A 24,973-nucleotide genomic window follows, 5' to 3' on the forward strand; every position below is an offset into this window, starting at 1 on the left:
ATCCTGCCACTTGCAACAACATGGATGAGCCTTGTGGGCATCACGCTTAGTGAAAGAAGTCGGGCAGAGAGAGACAAATACTGTATATTTCAGTCACCTGTGGAATCTAAAAAGGCCAAAATCACCGAGACAAAGAGTAAATTGGTGGTTGTCAGAGCCTGGGAGGTGGGGACGATGGAGAGACTCGGGTCAAGGAGTACAAACTTCTACTTATAACTGATCAAGTTCTGGAGACCTCATGGATGGCGTACTGGTTTGTGTGCTTGAAAGTTGCTAAGAGAGGAGATCCTACACGTTCTCACCACACACACCTTTTTTTTTTTTTTAATGTAACCATGTGAAGTGATGTTAGTGTGATAATCAAGCTTATTGTGACAATCGTTTTAAAATATATACTTGTACCAAAACATCATGTTGTACACTTTACATTTATATAACATTATGTATCAATTATATCTCAATAAAGCTGGGAAAAAACTTTTCACCCCCAGAGCCAAATACTTGTATTCTGAGGGAGGGAATTCCCTCTTCCTATTTCTTTTTTCTTTTTTTTTTTAAGATTTTATTCATTTATTCATGAGAGACACACAGAGAGAGAGTGAGAGAGAGGCAGAGACACAGGCAGAGGGAGAAGCAGGCTCCATGCAGGAGCCCGACGCGGGACTTGATCCCAGGATCACGCTCCAGGCCCAAGGCAGCGTGCAACCGCTGAGCCTCCCGGGCTGCCCATCCCTCTTCCTATTTCTGAAGGAATTATGCATATTCCAAAGGATCATAAGCCATGGGGGAGCAGAGGTTCTCTCTCAGAGCGGAGGGGTCGGTGTGTAGCCTCTGTATATAAATTCCCACCAGATTCACGATTTGGGGGCTTCCGCCCTGTAGTACAGTCACCCCGCCCACAGACAGGACGACATCTGGTTCCCTTTGGATTCCTTGGGTCACTAGATATGGGAATCTGGGCAATTATTGCTATCAATAATAAGTGTGATCTCTCCTCTAGAAACTCATGTTTGCTTCTAGGATAAAAATGAAAAAGTCTGGATATGAAAAGCTCAGGGGGTGGGTGATAGACCTCCCATAACCTCTACGGATGTAGAACTTCAGAGTTTTTTTTTTTTTTTTTAATTACTTATTTAAGGGATCCCTGGGTGGCGCAGCGGTTTGGTGCCTGCCTTTGGCCCAGGGCGCGATCCTGGAGACCTGGGATCGAATCCCACGTTGGGCTCCCGGTGCATGGAGCCTGCTTCTCCCTCTGCCTGTGTCTCTGTCCCCCCCTTCTCTCTGTGTGACTATCATAAATAAATAAAAATTTAAAAAAATATTAATTACTTATTTATTCGAGAGAGACACACAAGGAGAGGCAGAGACATAGACAGAGGGAGAAGCAGGCTCCATGCGGGGAGCCTGATGCAGGACTCTGATCCCAGGACCCCAGGATCACGCCCTGGGCCAAAGGCAGACGCTCAGCCACTGAGCCACCGAGGCACGCCTAGAACTTCGGCGCTCTGAGTGTAGATTTCCCATCATGATCTAACCTGACCTTCTTGAAAGTTCTGAGCTCAGGGCTGCTGCGAGGATCTTTCATTCGAGGAAGCAAGACTGGGAGATGAAGGGTTTGTCTGAGGTCAGGCAGCCGGGGAATAGCAGAACCGGCTGCTTCTGGGCCAGGGCCACCTCTGCCCTGCAGGGCACAGCTGGCAACGTAGAGACGTTTCGGGTTGTCACAGGTCGGAGGAGGCAGCGAGCATCCTCAGCGGGCAAGGCTGCTGGCAGCAGAGCTCAGCCCTGCCGAGGCCAAGAGACTTCTTCCTGGTCCCTTTCGCTCCTCTCCTCGGGGAGCCTCCTCTTTCCTGCAACTTCCATCCCAACTTGATTGAAAGTGAAAACCAACCTGCCAGTCATGCCCCACAGAGAGCACCTGCGGCTGCGATTGTCACCCTTTGAAGTTTCCTTCAGCAGATAAATCATCCCTGCCTTTATCACAATGTTTTGCCTGATGATGCCTAACTCGATTCTGACGGAGAGTATTACATTTGTATGTGTTTGCTGCAGGAGCCTGTTGTAATAAAACAGAAAGGCCGCAAAGTGCACTGGGCGAGGCGGCAGGCCGGGCCTTGGAGACCACCGAGGCTGGCAAGCATGTCTCTGGCCAACCCCTGCCACCACTCGGGGCCTCGCTTGCGTGGATGCGGTGGGCTCCCCGGCGTCCCTCCCAGAGCATCCCGGCTCCGGCTCTGGCTCCGGCTGCCCCCACGGCTCCTTCCTTGGCCGGCCTCCCGGCGGCCTCGGATCCCACCAGGACAGAGGGGAGCACTGCTTGCCCGGACCCTGGGACACCAGGCTATCGGCTTGATGCAGAGATTTAATTCTGAAGAGTGGAACATTCTCACCTGGTGGATGGACACGCGTTCTTGGACAGTCAGCCTAACGAGAACGGGGGCACTTATGATTAGTCAATGTGCCTCATCCTGGCCTCCGCTTCTCTCTGGGTCTTTTTTTTTTTTTTTTTTTTTTTTTTATTCATGAGAGACACACACAGAGAGAGGCAGAGACACAGGCAAAGGGAGAAGCAGGCTCCATGCAGGGAGCTCGACGCGGGACTCGATCCCGGGTCTCCAGGATCACACCCTGGGCCGAAGGCAGCGCTAAACCGCTGAGCCACCCGGGCTGCCCCTCTCTGGGTCTTATTGCAAACCTTCTGCTATAGTTTGATTTGATTTATTGTCGGCTTCGATTCTTTCTTTCTTTCTTTCTTTCTTTCTTTCTTTCTTTCTTTCTTTCTTTCTTTCTTCTTTCTTTCTGTTACTGTTACTTCCCTAGGGTTTTGGAGGCCTAGGGTGAAGGGATCACAGTGCTAAGCAGCAGTTTGAAAACCTCAGAGGCAGTGAAATCAGACTTTGTCTGGGGTGGATTTGCTGTGACCTGAAATGGCCACAGTCCTTGTCTACCCGCAGGTCCTCCCTTAGACTCCTTTCAATCTGCTGGTCTAGAAGATGTTCCAGTGATGTGCTAACGTCTTCGGAGAGAGGAACCCCCGTACTGTAAAGAGGAGAATGCTTTCCTGCAGTCCACACACTAGATTCTCACTTGCCCGAATCCCTTCTGTGCCATAATTGAGCTCCACCCACAAGACAGGGACCAAACTTCTACTTCTTGCTTAGAAGGTCATTACGGTCAAGACCACAGTGGGTAAGTGTGAAATCTGGGTTCTGGATTCTCCCCACCCTGGGGATTGGAGATAGGGTGAGGTAGAGACGCCGTGGCCCACCCACTTGCTACCACTGCTGACACATCAACACACATCCCAGAAGGAAGGCCTTAGACTGACTGCCCGTGGGCATCAGACATGGTGGCCCTCCTCCCAAAGATGCTGGACCCTCCTTCTGGTTGGCTTTCTGTGCTATATAGCAAATCGCCACATGTCCAATGGCTCAACACCACACATACATTTATTATCTCAAAGTTTCTGTAGGGCAGGGGTCTGGCCAGGGCTCCCTGGGGCCCCTACTCAGGCATCTCGCATGGCTGCCATCAAGTGGTCGGTGGGGCTCCGTTTCCCTCTGGAGTTTGGGCTCTTCTTATAAGCTCATGTGGTGGTTGGCAGCATTCAAAATCCACCTCCTTGTGGGGTTAGAACTAAGGCCCCAGCTTTTTGCTGGCTGTTGGTGGGAGGCTGCTCTGAAGTCCTAGAAGATGCCCCCTTGTGGTTATGAGTTGAATCATGTCTGCAAATCTCAACTCCCCAGGAAGTGTGAATGGAACCTTACTTGGAAGCCGCCAGTTGCAGATGATCAAGTTAATATAAGGTCACATATAGGGTGGGCCCTAATTCAATGACTGTGTCCTTATGAGAAGGGGAAATTTGGATATAGAGACAGACATAAATAAATGGCTGTTGTTTGAGGTATTTTATTATGGCAGCCCTAGGACACAAAGACCACCTGCCACGTGGGCTTCCTCCATGTGGCTGCTCATTCCATCAAGGAGGCAAGGGGTCTTTCTTTCTAGTGTGCCGGGATGGGACTTACATAGCATAACCTAATCAAAGGAGTGACCTCCCACCACCTTGGCCATATTTTGTGGGTCAGAAGCAAGTCACAGGTCTCAAGGGGAGAGGATTTCACAAAGATGGGGCTATTGGGAGGGGTCACTGGGGCCATTCTTCCCCATGGACCTAGGAACACATCAGGCTTTGACTTGACCTCAACCAATTGCCAGCCTTGCTGTCTTCAGCCAGGCGTGAGGGGGTGGGGGTAGGGATGGGGGTGGAGGTGGGGGTGGTGGGGAGGGCTTTGTAAATGTTGGTCCAAGACCAAGTTCTCACGTCCGTGGTGAAACAAGGATTAACAAAAGCACAAGGTCATGAGGTTTTCATTAACCTGGATTTATTCCATTTAAAGAGATACCTGAGTTCTTGGTATAAAACTGTCTCCCCTTTAAAAGAAATAATGGTGACCGTAGAACGCATGGGACATTTTGGGGAGAGGGTGTCTCTATCTGGCAAAATAAAAGTTGGAAACTCTAAATAAAGAATGAGTTGGACAGATTCGTCAAGTCCGAGAACCCCTGGTCTGGAGCATGAGGTCTTCTCTGAACAAAGAGCCGAGCCCGTCGGGCCACAGCAGGGCACAGCGAGTCTCCACCGCCCGCCTAGAGCCTGGCTGAGCCGCCTGGTGTTTGGGAGGAGCTGGCCCCCCAGGGACAGACTGGCTGCTCCTCAGTCCGTTCCGAGAGCCCCGAGAGCTCATGAGAAAGGAGCAGGCCACGACCATGATTTAGCATCATGCTCTGAGCTGTCATCCACGCCGATAGCAGAAAAGGCCATTTTCTGAGGAATCGTTATCAAAAGCACCATGGGTTAGGTTATTCTTTGCCGCTTATTCAGAGCCTTGGGGATAAAGGTCTCTTTAAAGTTAGGCCTTGGACAAAGTTTGCTTTTCTTGGCAAACATACGTATTTTTTCTTCCTTAGACAATGAGAGCTCTGCGACAATCAGAGTTGTTTCTCTTTTTGCCTTGGTTTCCAGGAAGCTTAGAGAACGTTCTTTGTGTTTAACTGGTCCAGTTTCCCAGAGCTGTGGTCGTACTTGACATCCTGCTGCCTGCCTCACTCCTCTGCTTCTTATTCTTTCCAGCTCCTCTCAGTTTTAGGGGCTGCGTCTCCAAGCTTGAATCACCCCAAGTCTTTGGGGGAGTGTCTGGGGATAAATGGCAGGTGAGCTTCTCAGGGTTGCCACAGGATTGAGGAGGTTAAGTACATGAGAATGTTCCATAAACAGTGGCCATGAACACACATGTGCCTACACACACACGTGCACACACGTGCATGCATCCCCCGCCTTCAGGATGGCATAGTGGTCAAAGGAGGGCTTAATTAAAGATGACAGGGAAAGGCCTTGTGAATCTCATATATGGGACACACTCGGTTTTCATCAGTTTTAATTTGTGGTCCTCAGCCGGTCCTGTCATCTCGTGGACGCATCCTTCCTCTCTGATCAAACATCGGAATTCTCCACCATCTCCAAGATGTCCCGGCTTCTCATCCAGGTTTGGGCTTCACCCTGAGGTTAGGCCTAAGATGTGGACTGGGGTGTAAGTAGCCTATTTGGGAGGTGAGGGAAGTACTTCTGGGGGCAGGAGGGAGTGAAGGGGGTTGAATTATGTCCCCTAAAAGGATGTACTCACATCCCAATCCCCAGTTCCTGTGACCTTATTTCCTAATTAATTAATAATAATTAATAATTAATTAATTCAACCGTTGATGTAACTGTTGATGTAACTAAGTGAGGGATCTCTAGATGAGATGTTCTAGGTTTAGAGAGGGCCCCAGTCCAGTGGCAGGTGTCCTTACAAGAGGTGCGAAGGGGGGATTTGACACACGAGGATGGCGGGCAGAAGGCCGTGTGACCATAGAGGCAGAGACTGGAGAGATGGAGCCGAGGAGCACCTTCCAGAAGATGGGGGGGCCAGGCGGGGCCTCCCTGAGGGCCTTCTGAGGGCGCCCTGCCTCGCGCTTCCGTCCTCCAGAGCCCGGAGACAGGAGGTGGCTGCGGTGCCAAGTCGCCCACCTGCAGAGACTTGGGTGGGGGGAGCCCCGGACCACGCAGGGAGTGGGCTGCGGCCTTAGGCTGCGGGTGGGGGTCGGGGTGGGGTCAGGCCCTCCGAGCAGCCTGCCCCTGCCCGGCCGCCATCCCGAGGGGTGTGGGTGCTCTGGGGCCTGGGGCTCGAGCCGGTGGCCAGAGCCCCCCCGGGTCCTGGCCCCCAGCCCGCCCCTCAGGCGCCGGCCGCCCAAGGTCTTTTTTTATTTTTATTTTTATTATTTTTTTTAGTTTTTATTTATTCCCGAGACAGAGAGGCAGAGACACAGGCCGAGGGAGAAGCAGGCTCCCCGGGGGAGTCCGATGCGGGACTCGATCCCGGGACCCCGGGGTCCCGCCCTGAGCCGAAGGGTCTGCGCTCCTGGAAGCAGGCGGCGATGGGGCTGCCCTCGGGTCACAGGGTCACAGAGTCCCGCAGGAGCAGCCTGGCGCCGGGCCTGCCTTCTCGGGCCGGGAAGGCCCAGGGGGGACGGCTCAGGAGGCCGAGGCCCAAGGTTAGGGCACACGGTGACCTTTGCTCCCAGGCTGTCCCCACACGCCCGGCAGCTGCCCTGACGGAGCGTTTGCTTCGGGCCGGAGCAGGGAAGGGAGCGCGAGCACAGGCTTCTGGAGCTCTGCCCCGTGACTGCTCCTGCGTCTCTCGGCCAGAAGCGGGCCGGGGCCTGCCTCTCTCTGAGGGAAATCTGGGAAACGTTTGTTTTTCAGACGGACACGCCGTCTTTCCTCCCTCCTCTGCCTAAATACTGTGCGACGTGGAGGGGGACTGTGGGCGGCCATAAGACGCCACAGCTGAGGGCCCGACCCAGCTGACCTGCATCCCCTCACGGCTCTGGAGGCTACAAGCCCAAAACCAACGCGCCCAGGGGACCCGGCTCCCTCTGAGGGCTCTGGGCCAGGATGGGTTCCACGCCCACCTCTGACCTTCAGGGGGTGGCCGGCACCCTCGGTGCTCCTTGGCTCGTGGCACCCTCACCCCCATCTCTGCCTCCACTGTCACAGGGCCTCCTTACCCCCCTGTCTCCACGTCTCCGTGTCTCTTCCCCTCTTCCTGGGGGAACACCAGACGCATTGCATTCAGGGCCTGGCCTGCTCCAGTGTGACCCCGTCTTAACTCTGCATCTGCAGTGACCCCACTGCCCAGCAAAGTCACATTCGAAGGTTCAGGGAAGGACATGAAGTTTGGAGGGACACCATCCAACCCAGGACAGGGATCAAGACTTCGGCCAGGGAATCTTCAGCCATCTCCCCACAAGGTCTCAGCTGAGCGACCCTTCCTCCAGGAAACCTCCTCTGACCTCCCCAGAGCCGAGGTAGCTGCCCCTCTGTGAGCTCTCGGAGCGCGCCGTTCTTCCCAGCATGGTGGCTGGGTGATGACTGTCCATCTGCTGCTCTAAACGCCCCCTCGTGTCAGAGGCCAGGGGGCTCCATTTGGCCCTCTCCCTGACCCCCACTCCTTGGGGTTAGGCCTCAGTGAACGTTGCCTGCCTCTGACTTTAAGTGACAGAAAAGCCAGACTCCTAAGTCGGCTCACACCTAAGGGGATTTATCTTCTCACTCGCCTGACAGGAAGTCCAAATTATAACATTTTAGTGGTTCAAAACTGGTGTAGGCTCAGGAAGTCAGGGCTTTGGCTCTGCTTGTGCCCTCCTCCTGGCTTAGCTTCAGTTTTAGGTGAGGAGCAAGATGGCGGCCTCGGTGCTAGACGACCACTTGTCCAGAAGGATATTTCCTAGGCTCTCCTGCTGTGCCAGGATGGGTCACATGTCCTTTGCTTAACCAGTTGCTGCCAAAGCCTGGTTCGATTCCTTCTAGGCTGTGAAGGAAAGATCTGTTCCAGACCTCTGTCCTGAGCTTGCACACAGCCATTTTCAGCTCATAGGGCGTTCTCCCCATATACCTATCGGGGTCCAGATTTCTTCCCCTTATAAAGATGCCAGTCGTATGGATTGGGGGCCCCCCTACTCCAGCATACCTTACCTAATGACATCTTAACTAATGACAGCTACAATGACCCTATTTCCAAACGAGGTCACATTCTAAGGTACTGAGGGTTAGGACTTCAACACATGAATATGCGGAACACAATTCAGTCCATGACACCAACTTTGATACTTTGGAGGAGAGGATGCCTGTTCCTCATTGAGCTCTAACCATGTGCCAGGCATAGGGCCAACATCCCAATCGCATGTCCTTGACAACATCCACTATCCCATGTCCTTTTACAGAGGAAACAACTGCCCCCGAGTAAGTTCCCTGATGTCACATATGGAATGAGTAGCCATGTGTGAACCTCAAGGCTGTTAAGTCCTGACATGAAAAGCTAGCTGAGGGCACCAGATAACACTGGATACATGACAGCATGATATAAGGACCAAAATGTTCTTGGAGCTTCACTGGAGAGAGATTATTTCAAGAGAAGGTAGTCAAGGAAGGCCTCACAGAGGAGGTAAGATCTGGGTTGGGCCTTAGAGAAAAGCAAAGCAAAGTTTTTTGTGCACTGGAACCCAATCAAGGAAATATAAAAATGAGCTGCCAGTTTTTTAATTATAAAAAAAAAAGATTTTATTTTTTAACTTTTACGATGGAAATGATCAAGCATATACCAAAGTTGAGACAATAATATAACAAGTCCCCATGTACCCACCCCCCAGATTCTGTAATTTTCGATACTGTGTCAATCTGTTTTTATCTACTCCTCTTTTGTCTGGACTCTTTGAGGCAAATCCCAGATAGGATATTATTTTACCTATCAATACTGTTAGATTATATCTTCATCAGTTGAAGACACTTTTTACGTAACCAACCAACGCAATTCTGCTCTCACAGCCAAGGACATTAACGAGATTATCATCTAATATCCAGGCAGATACATTTCTCTCATTATCTCAAGCATTTCTTTCCACAGCTCATTTACTGAATGAGGTTGCAGACACAGGGTACATTAGGGCATCTGACTGGTGTGTCTTTTACATTTCTCTTCATCAAAAAATCTCTCCTCCCCTCTCCCCCTGCCTTGTTTATTGGTGGGTTTTTGTTTTTGTTTTGGTGGGGGAGGTTGGCAGGTGGGGAGGGGTTGGGTTTTTGTTTTTGCTATTTTTTTGTTACCAGAAAGTAGGCCATTTGTTCTGTAGAAAATCACACATTCTGGGCTTAGCAGTCACTTCCTGGAGATGGTACCTCACTGTTCCCTTGCTCCTCATGCTCCTGAAAACTGGTTGTCAGCCCTGGAGGCTTGATTAACTTAAAAAAAGGGGGGAGAAACAACTATGAGCTTCTACTGTTATTTCCAATTCCGATTTTAAGATGACAAAGCTTTCCTTTGGGTTGTATATCTCTTTACTTTTAAACTGGAAATCTTGGTTCCTATAGATACTAACATAACCACCCCTTGCTTTAACCCACGTTATCCTTATAATAGCTTCAAAATAGCAATACCAATATTGCTACTGGAAATAAGACTTTTGAAAATGAGTTAAGATTTACTTATAGTTCCTTTTATCCTTAGGACATATTCCACTAGGGACAGAGGTCCAAAGGCTGTGTTTTAAAATCATTTGAAATAGGGCAGCCCAGGTGGCTCAGCGGTTTAGTTAGTGCTGCCTCCGGCCCACGGTGTGATCCTGGAGATCTGGGATGGAGTCTCACGTCGGGCTCACTGCATGGAGGCTGCTTCTCCCTCCGCCTGTGTCTCTGTCTCTCATGAATAAATAAATAAAATCTTTAAAAAATAAAAAAAATCATTTGAAATAATTCTTTTTTGTGTGTATGGTTGGGCACCGGTTTGATATTCCCTTAGAATCATTTATTTCAGTTTGCCGTCAATTTTTAGTGGTTTGTTTCTGATTTTTATTTTTAATTACTGTAAAATAAATGTAAGGTTCAAAAATCAATTCTGTAAAATCAAGCAGAAGCCTCATGTCCATTCCTGCCTCCGCACCCCCCAGCTCCTCACTTCTCACCCAGGCTCCCATATCGAGTAGTTTTTGGCTTATCGTTCCATTCTTTCTTTTGTTTTTTGTTTTTTTTCTGAAAATGTAAGCATATATGTATCTGTTCTCCCCTTTCCTACACAAAAAGCAAAATACTATCCATGTTCCTCTGAATCTTGTGGGTTTTTTCCACTTAATATATACTGGAAGTCACTCCACATCAGTATGTAGAGATATTCGAGATAGATAGATAGACAGGTAGATAGACAGGTGGACACATAGATATCTCATACTCTACCGTTTGGATTTACCAGAATTTGTTGTGCAAGTCCCCTATTGGTGTCCATTACTACCTTTTTGCTCTTACAAATAGCATATCAAAAATTCTGTCTTGTGAAAAAAAAACACACATTTTCATTGCTAGTTTATGGTTAAACTGAAGGAGGCTAGCAGGGAGAACTACATCAGTTTTTAACCACTAAAATGTTATAATTTGGACAAATTTGACAGTTGGTCAATGAGAGGCTGCTTGGTTTCGGGCAGCAGAACAGGTGGTGGTCTAGCTCAGAACCTGCACGTGCCACGACCCAGCCACAGGGCTCCGAGCGGGCACCTTGCCTTCGTGAGCTTCCAGTCCAGCACATGTAGTTCGGGATCACTACCCTCCTATGGGTAGTGCATCTTGTCCCAAGATTACATGAGATGTCCCACATGTAGCCCTGACGCCCCACTGCGTGCCTGGCAAACCTACATATTACTACCATCTTTTCTCCTGAACTTTCCAATGTTTCATCACAACTAGGAGATTGCAAATGAAGGAGGCTGTTCCAAGCAGAGGAACACCTGGAGTGCCATCAGGTCAACAGCTCATGCCCTTCGGCTGGCTGAAAGGGCTCCAGTAGGGGAGTGGTACAAGACTGGTGGATCTGTGCTCCCTGAAGGGGACTTCAACTGCTCCCCCTTGGGAAGCAGAAACACTAACACTGCTTCATTTGGCAGGAGCACGTCTAAATAAAGACTGACCTTGCCCTGTGATGATTTAGCTTTAGAAGTCACCAGGCACCTCCATTCCCCCCTCGCCTTCTTTTGCTGACCAGTCAGAGCCAAAATGCTGAGTTAAGGAGGGCAGCTGTCTGTCCCCTGACCAGCTTCCAGGCCAAGCCACACTCATTCAGACCCTCACTGGAGCCTGTTCACCCACAGCCCTGACCTCAGAGCCGCCGAGGAGCTCTGGCTCAGGAGCACATAACTTGCCAAGAGAGAAGCTGATTCCTGCCAAGAAGGAACATCAAGTCATCACCTCGGCTGACCTCCATGAGAGCTGGCCTAAAGGAGGAGTCATCAGGAGAGGCTGGCCCAAGTCAGAGGAAACAGGTTTCAACTGGTTCTCCCGATCCTGCAACATACCTCTTGGGCTTTGAGCTGGGTCTTTGCAGTTTTTGAAGCTCCATGAGATCAAAAGGCCACTGCAAGCAGAGCACGGTCCCAGGCCCAAAGCAAAGGCAACAAAGCAACAAGAAAGAGTGTATTCATTAACACCAAGAAGTCATCCTGGTGGTTGAATCCCCAATATCTGCCCATCCTTAAATGACTAGTCCAAGCCAGGCTTTGGCAGCAACTGGTTAAGCAAAGGACATGTGACCCATCCTGGCACAGCAGGAGAGCCTCGGAAATATCCTTCTGGACAAGTGGTCGTCTAGCACCGAGGCCGCCATCTTGCTCCTCACCTAAAACTGAAGCTAAGCCAGGAGGAGGGCACAAGCAGAGCCAAAGCCCTGACTTCCTGAGCCTACACCAGTTTTGAACCACTAAAATGTTATAATTTGGACTTCCTGTCAGGCGAGTGAGAAGATAAATCCCCTTAGGTGTGAGCCGACTTAGGAGTCTGGCTTTTCTGTCACTTAAAGTCAGAGGCAGGCAACGTTCACTGAGGCCTAACCCCAAGGAGTGGGGGTCAGGGAGAGGGCCAAATGGAGCCCCCTGGCCTCTGACACGAGGGGGCGTTTAGAGCAGCAGATGGACAGTCATCACCCAGCCACCATGCTGGGAAGAACGGCGCGCTCCGAGAGCTCACAGAGGGGCAGCTACCTCGGCTCTGGGGAGGTCAGAGGAGGTTTCCTGGAGGAAGGGTCGCTCAGCTGAGACCTTGTGGGGAGATGGCTGAAGATTCCCTGGCCGAAGTCTTGATCCCTGTCCTGGGTTGGATGGTGTCCCTCCAAACTTCATGTCCTTCCCTGAACCTTCGAATGTGACTTTGCTGGGCAGTGGGGTCACTGCAGATGCAGAGTTAAGACGGGGTCACACTGGAGCAGGCCAGGCCCTGAATGCAATGCGTCTGGTGTTCCCCCAGGAAGAGGGGAAGAGACACGGAGACGTGGAGACAGGGGGGTAAGGAGGCCCTGTGACAGTGGAGGCAGAGATGGGGGTGAGGGTGCCACGAGCCAAGGAGCGCCGAGGGTGCCGGCCACCCCCTGAAGGTCAGAGGTGGGCGTGGAACCCATCCTGGCCCAGAGCCCTCAGAGGGAGCCGGGTCCCCTGGGCGCGTTGGTTTTGGGCTTGTAGCCTCCAGAGCCGTGAGGGGATGCAGGTCAGCTGGGTCGGGCCCTCAGCTGTGGTATCCATTATGGCTGCCCTGAGAAACTAATACAGGTGGGAGTCCTGATTCTGTGTCCCGCGTATCACCTGCCCGGTACCTTCTTCAGATGGATGGGAGGCAACCAGCCATCAGTAAGGATGTTGATGTTGACAAGGAAGTGCTTCCTAACTGGGCTACGTTACCTCTACTCAGGGTCCCTGTCTCTCCTTCTCAGTTTGGCCACATCCCTCTTTCTCTGGCAATATGACTGATTCATCACAGTGGGTTCCCACTCCCTACCACACACACACACACACACACACACGCATGCATGCACACACCCACACCCACACGCCATTTTACTTCTAATACTCTGATCAACAGTCTCCAACTATTCGCCAGAATATTCCCGGGGGAATAAAACCTTGGGAAAGGCCAACAATGCCACAGAGTGATGTAAAGAAATGATTTATCAATCCAGTGGCTTAAACAAGACACCGTGGGCCCAGTTGTACAAACATCCGGAAGGTCAGTTCCATGTGAGTTAATCCTGAGGAGACGGTAAATCGTGGGTCCTAGAAAATGATGTTATAGATCTTGGGGCGAGGTGCCTCTGCAGCTCCAGACACTCAGAGCTTCTCCAATTGCCCTGTCCTCAGGCCACTGTTGTGTCCAGCCCCAAAGGGTAACTCTTACTTTGCAGAGCTCTTCACGGTGGGTTTGGCAGCAGTGGGTCTAACAAATTCAGTCTGGTGGTTTGAGGGATCTCCATTTCTGGGGTCCACATGAACTTTTAACTTTTCAGATTCCTGCGCTGACCCCACAGGTCAAGAAGGGAGCCACTTCGAGATGCACAGGACAAGGAAGAACAGAGAGAGGTGCTGAGGTCCAGCCCCTTGGTGAGGCTGAGCACGTAGACACAGATGCACCTACGGGCACGGTTTTTGCCATTAGCTGCAATCCCACCCCTGAAAGTTTTAGTAGACCAGTTCATGTTACCTTGAAGACCTAGGGGTTTCTTGTAACTATGGAAACATAAATCTAGGCATGAAGAAGCCAGGGGGGAAAACTGCTAGTGTTGCCTTGACAACAGATAAAAACCCAAGTCTTTGTTGTTAGTAGAGATAATGCACCTGCAATCTTTTAAATTCATTTACTTGTGGGGAAAAAAAGCTAGAGTAGGCTTGAGTGCCTTCCAGAAGCAGATGATTGGTGAAAGTCTTGACTGGGGAGGGGGCATCTTTTCAAGGTTTCCTCTGCTGAGTGGCAGGGGGTCAAGATCTTTCTTACGAACGGCTGAGAGGTTTGCGAGAGTCTGCACAAAGGGCTAGCGTCCTCTTGTCCTCTTGCCCTAACACCACCCCCAGGCCCCCGCCGGTCTTCACTCTGGGGGTTATTACAGTGGATGACCTCTGCTCCTGTTCTGTTCTCCACTTCCCAGAGGACGCGGAGGGGACGTGACTTCTTGCCAGGAGCAGAGATCTCATTGTTATCTGCACACTCAAGGGCCCGTTCTCCCTCTGAAGTCCTGCCCTTGTGAGAAAGGGTGTGAAATGTCAAGATATGCTACTTCCTGCGACACGAGCCCCTCTGAGGTCATCTCAGGGCTTCTGCAACCCAGGAAAGATCATCCTGAGCCGGCCGCTAAGTGCCCGTAAGTGGGCATAGCTCTGGGCCACGTTCCAGAGAAGTTACTTTCCTTCCGGAACATCCTCGGAGGATGTTGGGCATCCATGTGGCATGAGGCTTTCCGAGTTGGTGCTCAGATGCAATCTGCATGAAGAGGGTCCTCAAGCCAACTTCAGGGGACTGATAAGAGGCTTTCTGTTCTAGCCGGAAGAACAGTCATGTTGGATCTTCTCGATGCTGGAGTGCCAGCTCTCTGTGGGGGCAGATGCCACCGACGGATGAAAGGGGAAGTGGATCACGGGCTTGTTGAAAGTCATTACGTTGCCAAGTGCGGGATTTGGACCCCTCTTCAGTCTAGAGGACATTGAGTAAAACAAGAAGCACACACTAAAATATTTATGACATGGGCGATGAGAAGGGGGCTTGGAGAGGCTTCCCATCCGGCCAGCCCTGATCCCAGCCTGGTCTCTGACAGCGATGCCTTTCAACGATGATTTTAACCCAACGTGTTGGCACGTAGAGAACAGTATGTTGAGAAATACCGAGAAGGTGATTAACGGCAGCACTCTTGTATGGGCCGAAGGTCGGTCTCGGGGCTCAGGCTTTCTCCCTGTAGCCTGAGAAGTGGACTGCCCACTCTTGGGGCACTTCAAGGAAACTCAGTGTGGGGAACCTGGATTACCCAGAGTTACAGGTTCAAGGACCACTTGTTAGAAAGGTAAAGGAGCATTTTTAAGTAGATTTCATTCATCTGGCTGCTGTCGACAGCCTTTTCTGTGCAGGAAACACTTTGCTGGGGATGTGGTCAGGGCCAAGGTAGGAACTTGGGAGATAAGTATCTTGGCTGTTCTACAGTCACAACGTCATTCACAAATGTGGAGACTTCACAACTGTTATTATAAAACGTGAAGTATACCTGTAGCACCAAACAAACAAACAAACACGCAGAAACAAACCAGTAAATCCCCCGGGGTGGAAAGGCTCTAAACCAGGTTAAAAGCAACAACTTGCTGAAATAGCCAATAATACCCTCTCTGACCCCGGAGGCCCCCGAGCCTCAGACTTCCCTTATCAGCCCAATTTCCTCATATTAAATTTAGACAAAAATAGGACATCGTCATGGAAAATCAGCACATTTGTGAATTATAAAATGATCTGAAAGTGTTAAAAACACAGGAGATAAATCAATTTTGACACCTCGCTTTTTGGTTGACTTCATAGCCGTTGAACTTGCTGAGCTGAAGTACATTTCATAAGAAGCTGCTTTATTAATAAAGATCAGACTAGGATTTCTCTTATTACGTCTGGGATAAGAATCGAAGCCGGGCAGGGGTTATTTTGGGTGACAATTTCCAGCTGCTGCTTTCCACACGAGTGAAATAATGTAAATTAATCGTCACTGCCCCTGGATGCATTGTGCAAGTTCCCTTAAAAAAATAATAATAAAAAGAAAGTGTCCAGAAAGCCCCATCAATCATCTATCTTCGACTTTTTCCCTCCGCACACTGTCACGACTCCACACTATGACATTCGTTTTCACTCCTGTTTAAAGCAACCACCTTGTAAAGAATAGGTTTTCAAACCGGGGATTAGGGAATTGATTATGTGGTGACATGGTGCTCCTGACATTTCATGGAGTGGGAGGAAAGCGGGAATTTTAAAGTGGATGAATCACCAGGGGATTCAAGCTGCAGCGCATGGCTTATTCTGAAATGCGACACTGCGCGTCTGCTTTTTGAAGGCCAAATGGTGGAGAAAAACTTATTTCAGTGACTCATAGGGAGCAGGGAGCGGGAGATGGGTGATGGGTGACTGAGCCGGTGGATCCCCACTCTGAGAAGGGGGTTAGCTCTCTCCTGGCCTCTGAGGGGCTCTCGGGAGAAGCCATCTCACCTCCGGCGTGGCCCTGCCCAGTGTCTCCTCCGCCGGAGCCGACAGGATAGTCTTCAAGTTGAGAAGAGAGATTGCTTTCTCACAATCTTTTGGTCACTAGCTCCATTTCTAAGTACTTGCTAGGTACAGTGGAAGATGTTGGGGTTCCTACATTGGGGCCATGACGTCTCACGAATCAAGTGGTATTTGGAAGGATCTTGTCCTTGATCGGAGGGACAGAGATGAGGCTGCCGATATCCCTTAAAGCCCCAACCCGATCACATCTGAGCTCACCTGCTTGAGCCTGACCTTAAGCCCTGACTTGATGAATCCCTTTTGAAGTAAGCCTAGTCTGGGGAGCCTTTGGTCACTTACTACCCAGAGAATCTTGAGGCATGGGAGGCTAATGTTTGTTGTCAGGGCAGCCCTAGGTGCATGGTGAGCGCTCATTAGAAGGGGATTTTCACCACCTGTTGGGCTGTTGGGGAACCCCACGTGTGTCGTGATCCTTCATTCTGGACCACTCTGGAGCACAGCTTCCTTCACCAGCCCCAGGTGAGACGCAGAATCCTGCAGCAAAGTGGAAAGCTGCTTCTGCTTTCCTGGGCTAAGATTGGGCAAGCTGAGATTTCTAGAGTTTGCTTTTTAAAATAGTTTTGATAGAGCTCTGAAGGCTGCCAGGGGTTCACAGGGGAAAAGGTTTTACCCAATGAGAAACCACTCTGTTGCTCTTGCTAAATTGACCCAGCATGGGTTCCTACCAGCATGGGTTCCTACCTCTTGGCTGCGGGTGGCTGGTTGGGGTCTGCCACAGTCACCTGTTGATTTTGGCTGTTCAGCACTCACGTCTGTTTTCTGAGGGCGGGATCTCTCTTTTCTGCTGGGACATACTATTCTTTGCCCATGTGGATCAAGCAAACTGATAATGTGCACAGATGGAAGCCACACTATAGCTAAGATGCCTGTGGGGAGGGGAGTCCAGGGCTGTTTCTAGGGGGGCTGGCAGACTTGGGCATTCCAAGAAATCCATTTCCTCTGTGCCGAGCCTGATTCTTGGCTATCAATGCCACGAGGTGGTGTCTGAATCTCTCCACAAGAAATGTGGAGGGATGTGTGGTAGATTGTTCACAAAAATGGTCACAATTCTCCACCTCTCCCCTCCACCCACCCACATTCTTTGTGATGTGGTTTTTCAGCCCCTCCCATCAAAAGGCAGAGTCTATTGCTTTACCCCTTGAGTCTGGCCTGGATTAAGTCTTGCTTTGGCCAATGGAGTGTGATGGAAGTGATCTCATGCCAGTTCCAAACCTAGGCCTTGGGAGTTTTTGTAGGCTTCTGGTCTCTCCCTCTGTGTCTCCTTCCACCTCAAAAGCCTGCTGTGTCCTTGTGAAAAAGCCTAGGTTCATTGAAGGATGGGGAACCCTGAAGAAGAGAGCCTGGTTGTCCTATCTGAGGCTATCCTTAAACAGTCTATGGCCAGATGACCCCTAGATAAGTTCGAGAGGTCAGCCAAGACAAGTAGGCTGGGTACCACCCCTCCCCCCTGCAGCTTCCTGCAGACGTGAGAGGGAGCCTGGCTGAGACAGGAACAACCCTCAACTGACCTTTAGAGCAATGACAAATGCCTGATGCTTCAAGCCACCAAGTTGTAGGGTTGTTTGTTACGCAGCAAACACTAACTGCTACAGATGTCATTGGTTAGGTTTGCTAGGCACTAAACTGGTTGCTGTGGTAAAAAGTAGTCTAACCCTAATTTATCTCCACACGTCCCACGAAGCTTTGGGAGGTCACTGACTTTGAAAATGCAAGGTATTCTTGTTGCTATGGATACCCCCATTGAGACATCAGAGTGCAAAGAGAGAAACCTAGTGTTGCCTTGACAACAGGTTTGAAAATCTGAGTCTGGTAAGGCAAAGACTAGGGGGAGAAATGAGGGAAAATAGGAAGAAGCAGGAAAGGGGGGAAATTAAGCTGGCAAAGCTTTCCCCCAAACCACAACTTGCCTCTATGTAGTTGTCAGTCTATTAGAAGCAAGCACTGCTGAATGGGGGGCTATAAAGTGAGCAACAGGAGGCTCTTCTCTTTTCATGGCCCATTCCTGCAGCAGGAGGAAATTGCACAGCCAAGGAGCAGCATGCAGCACCGTCAGTAAGTGCTGCCTTCAAGAGTTTGCAATTTGCTCTCAACCAAGTTTCATTCCAGGAATTAGAGTTTGCCCAAGCTGGAAGGGGTCGTAGAGCATCTGCTCCCTTGCTCATTCTCTCTTCCTGCAGAGAGGGAAACTGAGGCTCACAGAGGGTAAACGCCTGCTCCAGGTTACACATGATGCTGGGATTTTGGTCCTGGTGCAGTGGGTGACTGCTCCAGCCCAGGAGCCAGTCAGCTCTGGGTACATGTCCTTGTGACACTGTTTACTAGCTTTGTGATGCCACATAAACCGGTGACCTCCTAGACCCTTTCTATGAGAGGTCAGCCTCAAAGGTGGGGGTAACCAGTGAGCTCATGCATGAAAAGCACGGTGTCCAGCCTGCAATGAGTTTGCAATAAGCAGCTTGCTCTTATTTTTACTATAATCATGTTACCCTGTCTCTACTCTTCCGAGTCATGGAAGGAACGCTGGGGAGGCCCACCAGGACCCCAACTCTTCCCCCGGAAGGCTTGATGGTGCGTGTTATGATGCCCACTGTCTTCATCTGTCTCTTGCAGCTGGATGTCACAGCTGGTAATCTTCCAAGAAGCTTCCATGTCCTCCTCACAGGCAGGCAGGAGGACGACACAGCTTCATTGTCTCACTGTGTCAAGGAGGACATCACCTGAAGTCCCCAGGAAGCTTCTGTGTGCCTGAGGGCTGAAGCCCAGCTCTCCTGGCACATCTCCATCCTCCCATATGCAGCTGCCCTGCAGAACCGAGCAGCCACACAGATGGCCCAGATGTGGGGTTTAACACAGAACAAGAGGAAGGCAGTTTGGGGCATCTGTTAATGAGAGAAAATCACCATGCATGGAAATCTTATGTATGGCAAATAAATGGTGGGCAAATACCACTTACATATTCAGAGGCACATCCTGTCCAACCTAAGCAATCCCAGCTAAGTAAGAGCTTGTTAAGGGATGAGGAGGGTCTCTCTGTATGGCCTGGTGTGATCATGGACAGGAGGGACCCTCAGAGGTCTAAGGAGATCGCCACTGGGTGGTGGGCAGGCTGAGCTGCTGTGGAAGCAGGGCTCGCCTGGTGTGCGGTGTTTGTGTGGAGGGTGGGTTTGCAGATCGTATCAGCAGCCCGTGTGCAGCACCCCAGCGTGGAGGGAGGGGCTAGAAGGCAGTGGTGGCACATGAGGGGGTCAAAGACAGGGTGGACATGGGAGGGAGTAGGCTCCCCAGTAATGCCTGGCAGGGCAGTGGGCTTCCCATAAGTGCTGGGGTCAGTAAGCAGCAAGCAGCAGAGAGATCTCGCTCTCCAACAAGTGTCTCTGACCTGGGCATTCACTCACCAGAGCACTTCTGGGTTCTGATCGGGCTTCTCACTCACAGAACATAAACCAGATTAAGAGGCTCTGCAGAGCATCTTTGAAGTGGGTGCCAGTTGAAAGGATATTGAAGGCTGACTTCTAACCAGCTTAGGCAGGGCACGCAAGAGCTGGCAACACAGACCTCCCTTGTGCCAGGAGCGCGTGCCGTCCACTCCCCACGAAGGTCAGTGGTGTCGGCTCAGGTGTGGGAAGTGAGGAAGGGGAGCGAGTCTGCTGCAAAATAGTCTGTGTTGGTGGCAACGTCAGGAGGTCATCCAACAGCTCAGGAAAAATAAGCTTTCCTCCCATAGCTGTGCCTTTTGCTAAGGCCCCGAGGGGGAGGCAGACCCAGGGCTGTCTGTTTGTGTTCTATAACGTCAGCCTCCAGGTCATCGCTCAGGCCCCATCGGCAAAGAAAAATGGTTTCTGTGTCGGTGGCCTTGTCTGGCCTCCAGTTCATACAGGCGGGCTGGAAACACAGCTGGGTACAGATTCTGATTTTGAATAAAATTGTCGCCTCTTTGTCCCTTGGCAACATCCTCCAATGCCATGTAGGGTTGTTTTTGTGTACCCGGCTCGCCATCTGTCTCAGGGTTAGCAATCCAACTTCTGTGATAATTCAGGCTCTACAGCCATGATTGGTACTTGATCTGGCTTTTATTGACTCTAAACCCACAGCTGGGGATTAGATGCAGCTCAGCCAGTGCTGCCCTGTGGTCAGAGACCTCCTTGGGTACAGCATGTCTGGAGGCATCCTCTTCTTCCACTGGGCTTCCCATCTGACCAAGGAGCATGGAGCTTAGAGTTAGAAGATGGGGCTCAAGTGAAGTCACCTCCCTCCAAACGTCAGCTTCCCCCCGTAGAAGGGGATGGCCCTCTTGTGAGGCTCTGTCTGGTGTGTAATGGCTGTCCCCATAGCTCACACTGCTCTCGACTGCTCCTCACCCTTGCTCCCTTGCTGGCAGAAGCTCTGTTGGGTGGGGGATGTGTTCCCATCCCCAGGCAGGGGTTAAACTCTGAGCAGAGTCCTTCGGCCTTGGCAGATCCCAGTCCTCTGACCAGGGCTAGCTTTTGGGGGAGCAAGCGTCCCGGGCCTGCCTGCTGAGGCACTAGATGATGTCTGCTGGGGGCTTCTGGAAAAGGCTCCTCTCAAAAACAGATGCAGGCAGACATGACTCTTTTCTTTGACTGGAGATTGTTGGGACTGGATGTGATGCCTGAGATGGCACCTGCCATCTCTTGACAGTGACAGCCCGAGGACGAAGCTAGTGCTCCAGGGATGCAAGATCAGAGGGAGGGAAAGAACTCAGGTCCCATTCAGGACCCTGGATTTGCCGTCCTTGGTCCTGGCCTGCTGTAGGGCCTCTCCGGACTCAAGATAACCCCAACACTAACTTACATTTCAGCTATCATGCAGGGCTTGACTGCTGCTCTTAATTGCAGATTGGTGCATTGTAAATGTCCTGGTTTTGTGAGAGGGGCCGCAGGTGATTCGTGCTCCCCACCCCAGAATCTGAGGAGCCCTTTGCATTTGCCCCCCAAGACAAAGTAAGAGGTATTGGTGTGAGGGGTCTGATGTGTCATCCCAGGTATGCCAAGGAGCTGGGGGACGGTCAGGAAGATGGAGGGCCGTGGCCATCATCTCCCGGAAAAAAATGTGAGTGAGCTGTTTATTAGTTTCTGCTTTCCCTAATCATTTTTCATCGACTCGCATTTGGGTACAGCATTGATTTTAATCTAAAGCCATGAGTGCAGTAAAATCTCATTAATTCAGGCCTCACCAATTTTGAAGTGACAATTTAAATTGGGGCCAGGCTGAGGGTTGGCTGGAGTGGGAGCAAGATGGAGAGCAAACTGTTTTTAAGGACTTTTGGCTCACTAGGTGGATGCAACAAGATGCTTCCAATTACAAATGAACCTTGTGTGTTCAAGTTCAGCAGGAACCGTACTTGAAAATCAATCCATCAACAAATATTTATTGAGTGTCCCTGATGCACATGTCCCTGGCTGGCATAACACACTTTGTTAGAAGTTACTTCTAATCATTACCTATGCTGAAAAGTAATGGATTTCTTTAGGAAATGCAATTTCTTAAGCGGTCTGTGTTCCCATCTCTAGCCACCTACCCCACGTGGGCGTGCGCACTTGGCTGCTGCCTGTGTACACTCTCCAGCCACGTTGATCCTCCTTCCCCACAAGCTGTTTATAACCTGATGTTACTCCTATCATCTTGAAAAACAGGGGTGAAATTTGACCCCATATCTTCTTTCACTGCCACCCCATTTCTCTGTTCTCCTTGAAGCTGCAACGTCTTCAAAGAGCCGACTGTTTCCCTTTGCACCTGGTCCTCCATCTTTCTTCAAACCCAGTGAAGTTCAGCCTTCATTGCACACCCGGAAGACATGGCTCCTTTCATGCTCCCTGGGAGCTTCAGGTGGGCCAACTCCATGGTCCACCCTCAGCCAGCAGCAGGATGTGGTCTAGTCCCCCCTCTTTCTGGAAATCTTTCCTTTGTCTTCTAGGGTCAGCTCTTTCTTAGTGGTCTACCAACCACACTGGTGGTTCTCAGTCTTCTCTGTTGGATTCTTCTCATCTGGTCTCTGGTGTTGACATCTCCCTCCTGGTGAGTACACTGTGCTGTCACCCACAGTGACATAAGCATGGGAGACATTTGTTCATCATATCCAGCCTGAGCTAGATGCTGGGCATGCAGTATGAATAGGCCAGACGTGTCTTCTGCTGTCCTGGAGGCCTGCTGGCTACGTGTGTGTGCATAGGGTGTGCCTGTGTACATCTGTGTGTCAGGATGATAAGCAAGTAAACAGCTCCATGAAAAGATGGAGAGAGGGACAAGTGCCACGAAGAAAATAGGGTGATAGAACAGTTATAATAGTAGTCTTCAACACTGCAATTGCACTTTTTAATTAGGTGTAATTACATAAGGCACAGGTCAAACTATGTACAGATCTGAACTGCACAGATTGAACATGTTCACTTTGGTGAGCTTTGGCCAGTGTACGCAGCCGTATCACCGACACCCCTACCAGAAGACACTTCCACCATGTCCTTCCTCTGTCAGGCCTGGAAGTAGTCTTGTAGATAAAGAGTCAGAAGAGGCCTCTCTGACAAGGTGGCCTCTGAGATCCTGAGGAGGAGAAGGCAGTCGCCACAGGAGAGCCAGGCTGGACCGTGTCCTGATGTTGGGAAACCAAGGGGGCCATGTGGCTGTTGGGGAGCCGATGAACCGAAGCGAGAGCAAGGAGACCACATAAGGCCAGTGGCTACTGATGCACCTGGCCTTCAGTCCACCTGAGAGGTTGGTGGCCCCTGGGGTGTCCTGCAAAGGCAGAAGCAGGGTGACCAGGTAAGCAGTGATGCAGCTCGAACTGTGAAGGAGTAAGAAGTGGTCAGATTCTGGATGTATTTTCAACAACTTTTTATTTTGAAAGAATTTTAGGCTCACAAGAAGGTATGAAGATAGTAAAGAGAGTTCCTGTGGACCCTTCACCCTGCTTCCCCCAATGATGGCAACTTGTGGAGCCTATGATAGCATTCATCAAAACCAGGAGACTGACCTTTGAGCAAGGCCATCAACAGGCTGCAGCCACACGGAGGTATTGCCTGTGTTTGCACGCACTTGTGCATGCGTGTGTAGTTCTACCTCATTTCATCACACGTGGATTCATGTGGTTCTAACACTACCTCCCTGTCCTGCCCAGCAATTGCTGTGATTGAAGACGGAGGGCCGTTAGAATGCCAGGCAGCTTCGTGAGCTCGTTCCCTCCTTGTATTTTTCCGACAGGATGTGAACCATTATAGCTGTTGGACGATGTGTGGGTTTTGAAGTGTGAAAGGCCCCCTCAGTTTCCAGGATGCCCTGAACTGCTGAACTGTTTTGGCCCTGGCGCTCTGGGCAGTCACCTGATGCATCGCCTTCCATCCTACTCATGAGTGGGTGAGTGCCAGGAAATAAGTTTGGGGCCTTTGGCTCCTTTCCTCTGTTAATGCATGAGACAGGCTTCATAAACGTGCCCTGTGGACGTTTCTGTACTTGAGCCTCACCGAATGTACAAGAGCATCTTTGAAATGCAAGGTGCTTTCACGTGGACTTGTCAGTGGTGTTGGAAGCTACTGGTAGCAGGATTAACCCAGAAATAATAAATGCTTCAGATTCACATGGGTGGGGGAACATCCATGACTTTGGGGTTTTATGGGTTACGGTTGGTTCCTAGCAGGAGGTCCAGGGATTCACGGGTGGTTTTCCAAATCTCTGCTTTTGAGACGCGGGGCCCAGTGTCCTGTGTCTGACATTTACTCCTGGTGTGACAGAGGCTGTTACTCAGCTCTGGGTGCCACAGCTTCCTTGTCTGCCATGAGGACTGGAAACACTCTCTCTGGTTGTTGTGGGGCCCATAAGAAGTGAGTGTGAAAGTGTGTGGCGCACAGTAGGTGCTCAGCAAACATGAGCTTCTGAATGGGCTTCCTTTTAAAATGCTCTTTTCTGCAGGAGAGAGGGTAAAGAAATGCTACATTCCCAGGGCCAACCTGGCAGCAGCTTGGGGTGCTTCCCAGTCTGGGGTCAGTGGCGGAGGCTCCCTCCTCATGCTTAGCAATCTGATCATTGAGGCTCAAGGTCACCAGATACTTAACGTTCACCTCTAGCCAGAGCCTTGGTTTCTTCGGAAGGCAGGAACCACAGTTCCAATAACAAGGATGATTCATGCTGCTTATTCCCTCTGTGAAGTCCATGCCATCGGATGCTGTGCTCAGCCCCCACATGCATCAGCTCGGCATGAGGCAAGCACCGTCATATCTCACTGGACAGAAGAGGAGGTGGAGCCCATTGCTCTCTGACACACGGCCGGCCAGTTTATCTGGCTCCCGAAGCTTTGCCCTCCCCCCCACCCGCCGCCCCGGGCTTCCTGCTGCCCACTCTGCTCTACACTCTGCACAACGTCCCTAGTGGTGGCCCCCACCTGCTGGCTGTCCACTTCCCAGCCCTGTGCATGTACTCCTCTGGGCATCGGAGCAAAGAAGGGAGGTGTGCTCTGTGGCACGGGTGGGGCTTTGCCAGTGGGGTGAGGGTGAGGGGGCTGTGTGTGCAGCAGCAGGAGGTGTGAGGCCGCACGTGTTGCTGTGGGTAGGGACGGCCTTGCAGACTCCTTGCTCTCTGGGGCGTGAGGCAGATTTATCTCCCACCCAGGCATGGCAGGGGCCTTCAGAACGCCTGCATTCTTTGTGCCTCATTGAATTCGCTCTTTTTAAAATGGAAACCATTTTTATTGTACTTTTTTCTGATTATAAAAGTGATACATGATCATTGTAAAGAATTCAAACCACACAGGAAGGCAGGAAGATGAAA

The 24,973-nt window shown here is 50.7% G+C and overlaps 3 long non-coding RNA genes across 8 annotated transcripts; 2 read left to right on the top strand and 1 right to left on the bottom strand.

Moving 5' to 3' along the window:
- Positions 1 to 13,053: 13,053 nt before the first annotated feature.
- On the bottom strand, positions 13,054 to 18,504 carry LOC112674195 (uncharacterized). 6 transcript variants are annotated; one of them, XR_007405591.1, is made up of 5 exons: positions 17,707 to 18,499; positions 17,334 to 17,524; positions 16,880 to 17,021; positions 16,124 to 16,325; positions 13,054 to 15,146 (listed from the first exon to the last, which is right to left on the bottom strand). It is a non-coding gene; the product is annotated as an uncharacterized LOC112674195 (long non-coding RNA). The 6 variants fall into 6 exon arrangements; XR_007405590.1 differs by having other exon boundaries at positions 16,880 to 17,064; XR_007405592.1 differs by lacking the exon at positions 16,880 to 17,021.
- On the top strand, positions 17,949 to 19,146 carry LOC112674196 (uncharacterized). Its single transcript, XR_003145307.3, has 2 exons — positions 17,949 to 18,250; positions 18,809 to 19,146. It is a non-coding gene; the product is annotated as an uncharacterized LOC112674196 (long non-coding RNA).
- Positions 19,147 to 20,717: 1,571 nt separating this feature from the next.
- LOC112674197 (uncharacterized) lies at positions 20,718 to 23,734 on the top strand. The gene is made up of 5 exons (XR_004809016.2): positions 20,718 to 21,268; positions 21,914 to 22,045; positions 22,134 to 22,234; positions 23,061 to 23,225; positions 23,414 to 23,734. It is a non-coding gene; the product is annotated as an uncharacterized LOC112674197 (long non-coding RNA).
- Positions 23,735 to 24,973: the final 1,239 nt, after the last annotated feature.

Source organism: Canis lupus, chromosome 24 (genome assembly GCF_003254725.2).
Source record: "Canis lupus dingo isolate Sandy chromosome 24, ASM325472v2, whole genome shotgun sequence".
NCBI lineage: Eukaryota > Metazoa > Chordata > Mammalia > Carnivora > Canidae > Canis > Canis lupus.